Raw genomic sequence first — 6,000 nt, 5'->3', positions numbered from 1 at the left:
ACCATAAACTATGGTGACCCATCAATATCACAACCCCATGTATGCCATGCTTACTAAAGCACAAGGGCTAAAGCCACCTGAAGAAGCCATTCCCACAAAAGCCAACTGCACAATCTGGGCTGCTACAAAATACCAAGGTCAAAACTCCAAGGCTGTAAACCATGAACCCTCACCACCCCCAGAGCCTTAATTTCCCTAGTTGTATTTATTTTTCAAAGTGTTCAGCCAATGCACCAGATGTTGCAAATTGTGGACAAAGAATAACACCCTTTCTTCCCCTCCCAAATTTCTTATCATTAAATATAACCAGCTACAAAGAAGTCAAAACATCACATTTATGACTGATAAAGCAGTTTAGAGAGAGTGGCTTTGGTCTACAGCTAAGTGAACTTGTAATAATTTGCCACTGAATTTGACATAATTACTTTGTCATCACACAGATGGACAGCCTTGGCTGCCCCAGCAGGTATGCAGCCCTTTTATTCTATGGAAGACAACCGGCTAGAACACAAATCTTGCAGACAGAAAGACTGGAAGGAGGGAGCCCAAAAGGGTCTGAGTTCATCCGTCATCCAAGTCTCCTCTTCTCTGAAGAGGAGATATAGTAGAGATGAGGCTCAAGACCAAGGGCATTGCATGAGTAGAGTTTCCTCCACATGAAAACTTGAAGTCAGGAGAAAGCAGTTACTTCCCCACATGTCTCAAGAAGAAAAAGAAAATTTGGACAAATCAGTAACCATTAACTCAAATTAATAAGAGATCAAAAAGCAAATTTTACAGATCCTTCAGGGAAGAGATTATTCCTATAATATATAAAATGCTTCAAGAAGTAGGTAACTAGGTTGTTACCCAGCTCATTTTATGAGCATAGTATAACCTTGACAGTAAAACTGGACAAGAACGGTACAAAAAAGGGAAATTACTAGCAAAATTACTAATAACATAGGCATTAAAAATTCTGAGTAAATGTTACATTTAATTCAGAAGTAAATTAAAAAGTAATATATTATGACCAAGTTTGATTTATCCAAGAAATGCCACATGTTCAATAAAGAAAATCTATTAATGTAATACACCACATTAGCAGATTAAAGAAATAAGACAGCGGCTATCATTCCTCCTATTCCACATTGTGTTGCAGGGCTTAACAAGTGTAGTAAGACCATAAGAATAAACAAGAGTCAGGGACTGGATAAGAAGAAAGAAAAAAACACCAATATTTATGATATTGTCCCTGTAGAAAATCCAGGAGAATGTGTAAATTTATTAGAACTAATAAGAGAGCCCAGTCAGCTTGCTGGATACAAAATCAACATACAAAAATTAGTAGTGTTCCTGTATACCAGTATTTTAAAAACTAAAAAAAAAAGGGCTTCTCTGGTGGCGCAGTGGTTGAGGGTCCGCCTGCTGATGCAGGGGACGCGGGTTTGTGCCCCGGTCCGGGAAGATCCCACATGCCGCGGAGCGGCTGGGCCCGTGAGCCATGGCTGCTGAGCCTGCGCGTCCGGAGCCTGTGCTCCGCAACGGGAGAGGCCACAACAGTGAGAGGCCTGCGTACCGCAAAAACAAACAAACAAACAAACAAAAAACTAAAAAAAAAGACATAGGAAACAGATATCATTCCCAACAGTAACAGAGCTATATCACATTATTAAATAGGAAGATTCAACGTCATAAATACATCACTTCTTTCCCAAATTAATTTACAAATTCAATTCTTATTGAAATACAAGCAAGATATTATGTGGAACTTGACACACTTATCCTGAAATTGATCTGGCAATGTAAACGATTGAAAATAACCACTATAGTTTTGAAGAAAAATGGTAATAAGGTGAGAGCACTTTCTCTACCAGATATCGTTTTATTATAAAATTATAATCATAAAAAAACATGTAGTATTGATGCAAACTTACACAAGTAGATAAAAGGAATAGAATTGAAAGTCCAGAAACAGCTTCCACACATATATGAAGTATGATTGAGGCAACATTAGAAATCAGTGAAGAAAGGACTTATTATTCAATAAAGTGTTGGAAATAATTGACTAGACATATGATAAAAAAATTAAATAAGATACTTTTCCTCAAAGCATACACAAAATTATTTCCATATAGATTAAAGAACCAACTGTAAAAGGCAAAGCATAAAATGTTTTAGATGCTGGGTATCTTTCATCTGCACCTTATATCAGTTTTTGCTGCATACCACTTCTATTTATTTATTTTTGACCATGCCACGCAGCTTGTGGGATCTTAGTTCCCTGACCAGGGATTGAACCCGGGCCCTTGGCAGTGAGAGCATGGAGTCCCAACCACTGGACCACCAGGGAATTCCCTGAATAACACTTTATTAAGCTCACAATTCTGGGTTAGCCACTTGGGGTTGGCTCAGCTGGACAGGTCTTCTGATGACTGTGGCTGGGCTCACTCACGCATCTGTGGTCAGCTGCCAGTCAGCTGGGTCACTCTGCTTCTGAGTGTTGGCTGGCTAAAGGCTGGGGTGACAAGTTAAATGTCCTTCATCACCCAGTAGTCTAGCCCAGACTACTTCATGTAGGTAAGGGTCTCAATAACTGTTGACAGGACAGTTGTATAAGCCCCAACGTCTTTCAAAACTCTGCTGGCATCATGTTTGCTAGTGCTCCATTGGCCAAAATAAGTCACATGGCCAAGCTGAGATACAAGAGGTGGGGAAATATTGATTCTAACTCTTGGAGGAAATACAGAGATAGGCAACATTTGTGGCCATTTTGTAATTTCTGATTCTGCTTTCTGCCCCAGGGGCTGAACCATATGGACTGCATCAAGTGTGTCTCATGCTCTTTGGCTTCCATTTGGGTTCAGCAAATGGGGAACAGCAGCAGAAGATAAGAGGAATGGAGGAGAGTGAGACTGAGGATTTATTCCCTTGGCTCTCTTGCTGCAGCACATTGCTGCAGACTGACTTGTTCCTCCATCCAAAGGCCCAGCTCCAGTCAGGTGGCCTTTCTCCATAGTGCACTATCTGGGTTCTATTTTTCTATCTATCTGTCTATCTATCTATCTATCTATGTATCTATCTATCTATCTATCCATCCATCTACCTACCTATCTACCTACCTACCTACCATCTATCTATCTATATCTTTCTCTCTCCTAGAGTACAACGCTATCCTTTGTGGTTTCCCTACACTCTACCCACACCTTTGAAAATAAGCTCTCTGTTAAATTTTCCTCAAATTACTCAATTTGAATGGATCATGTCTTTCCTGTGGGACCCCGACGGATACAGAAGTAAATATTTAAGAATTTCTTAAATGAGGCACAAAAAGCAAAAACTATAAAATTAAAATATGACAAAACACATTGTGGAAATAGAGAATTCTAGACCCAAATACTCTGACTCAGCCATAGTTGAAATTACAGTTAAAGCCATAAGCCATACATTTTGAGAAATTTTGAGTGGAGATCATTTGGACACAGATTTTTTAAATAAGCTTTAACACTCAGTTAAAGCAAAATCCAAAAGTGTATTGATTAAATCCCGGTCCAGTCTGGTGTGGTTACAGTTCTACTAAAGTTAGATCTACACATGGAAATAATAGAATTTATTTAATATGCCTGCTATTATGGACATTTATGTTATAGCCAATCCATTACTATTACAAACAATGCTTTTTGTGTCCACTTAAGAATTCATTCTCTATCCTAATGTCATGAAGATATCCTCTTAATATCATCTACTTGAAGTCTTATTGTTTTACTTTTCACATTTAAATCTATAGTCCACCTAAAATTGATTTTTGTGGATGGCAAGATAAGGGTCAAAAATCTTTTTCTTTCTATATGGATTCCCAGTTGACCCAGAATCATTCTTTCCCCATTGTTCTTAATGCCATCTTTGTCATAGATGAAGGTCCATATATGCATGGGTCCCATTCTTTTAATGTCAACCTTTTTGTGGTTTTATGCTTTAGAGTTATCTTTCATAAATAGCACTTAGGTTTTCTTTCTTGTTTTGTTTTTTAAAAAAATTGGTTATTTATTCCATTCACATTTATTTTGATTATCAACATATTTAGACTGGATACCCATTTCTACGTTGATCATGACTTTCACCATAGTTGCTAGGAAGTCTTGTCATTCCTTTGTAAGTGTTCCCTCCCTACTCTCTGACTGCTCTCATGATATTTTCATTGTTTATAATGTTCTATAGTTTCAGGGTAAAACTTTTTATTTATTCTGCTTTGGATATGCTGTACATCACGGATCTGTGGATTCATATTTTTTATCAGTCCTGGAACATTCATAGCCATTATTTTTTAAAATATTGCTTTTGGTTCATTGTCTCTACTTTCTCCTTTCGAAACTCTAATTAGACATGTTGGCCCATTAAATTATATTTTCCACGTGCTGCTTTACACTTTCCTTCTCCTTATCTCTCTTTACTACATTCTGGATATATCTTTCATATTTTCTAGTTCACTAATTGTACAGTTGCTCTAGCATCATTATTGAAAAGACCATTTTTTCCCAATGCTCCAAAGTCCCATCTTTTTCATAAATCAAGTATCCATATGCCATAGTCAAATGTCTGTTTCTGGGACTTGTATATATTCTACTGATCTACTTGTATATTCTATCTTTTTTTTTGGCTGTGTTGGGTCTTCTTGCTGCACACGGGCTTTCTCTTGTTGTGGTGCACGGGCTTCTCATTGTGGTGGCTTCTCTTGTTGTGGAGCTTGGACTCTAGGTGTGCAGGCTTCAGTAGTTGTTGCACATGGGCTCAGTAGCTGTGGCTCACAGGCTCTAGAGTGCAGGCTCAGTAGTTGCAGTGCCCGGGCTTAGTTGCTCCACGGCATGTGGGATCTTCCCAGACCAGGGATTGAACTCATGTCCCCTGCATTGGCATGCAGATTCTTAACCACTGAGCCACCAGGGAAGTCCCTACTTGTATATTCTTGTACCAATACCATATCACCTTAATTACTGTAGCTTCATAATAAGGCTTGATATCCAACAAGCAATTTCTCCCACCTGCATTTCCTTCTTTAAGAGTATCATGACTATTCTTGGCCCTTTGTCCAAGTACTTTTAAGAATCAGCTTGTCAAGTTCCACAAAAAGAAAGTTAGGATTTTGATTAGAATTTTATTCATTTTATAGATCAATTTGAAAAAAAATGCTCCATTTATTTAGGTTTTGTCCAATTTATCTCATCACATTTTGTAGTTACATTAAGTAGCATTTTTTTTGTAGAAGTCTTACACATTTTTTTTAGATTTATTCCTATGTACTTGATATTTCTGGATCATAAACGATACCTCTTTAAACTTTCATTTCTAACTCCTTTTTGTTGGCATAAGAAACGAAATTGATTTTTTTTTCTTTTTTGTGCGGTATGCGGGCCCCTCACTGCTGTGGCCTCTCCCATTGTGGAGCACAGGCTCCAGACGCGCAGGCTCAGCGGCCATGGCTCACGGGACCAGCTGCTCCGCGGCATGTGGGATCTTCCCGAACCGGGGCACAAACCCGTGTCCCCTGCATCGGCAGGTGGACTCTCAACCACTGCGCCACCAGGGAAGCCCTGAGATTGATTTTTGTGTGTTGAGCTTGTATTCATCAACATTACTTTATGTTCTTATCAATTCTAATAATTTATCTGTAGATGATCTTGGATTTTCTACATATATAATTATATTATATGTAACTAATGACTTTTATTTCTTCTTTTATAATCACTATACAGTTTTTCTTTGCCTCATGACACTGGCCAAGATCTCCAGTACAATGTTGAATAGAAGTGATGATAGAGGGCAACATTTTCTTGCTTCCAATATCAAAGGGAAGTTTTTACTGTTTCAGCACTAGGTACGGCATTTATTGTAGATTTTTTATTGACACTGTTTAGCAGATTAAGGAAATTCTCATGTATTCCTAGTTTGCTAAAAGTTTTCTTTAAAGTTATGAAAAATGTTGCAATTTATCAAGTGCTTTGGCATCTATTGAAATGATAATAT

Source organism: Lagenorhynchus albirostris, chromosome 8 (assembly GCF_949774975.1).
Source record: "Lagenorhynchus albirostris chromosome 8, mLagAlb1.1, whole genome shotgun sequence".
Classification (NCBI taxonomy): domain Eukaryota; kingdom Metazoa; phylum Chordata; class Mammalia; order Artiodactyla; family Delphinidae; genus Lagenorhynchus; species Lagenorhynchus albirostris.
The sequence above is the reverse complement of the archived record's forward strand: the minus strand, read 5'-3'. Positions refer to the sequence as shown.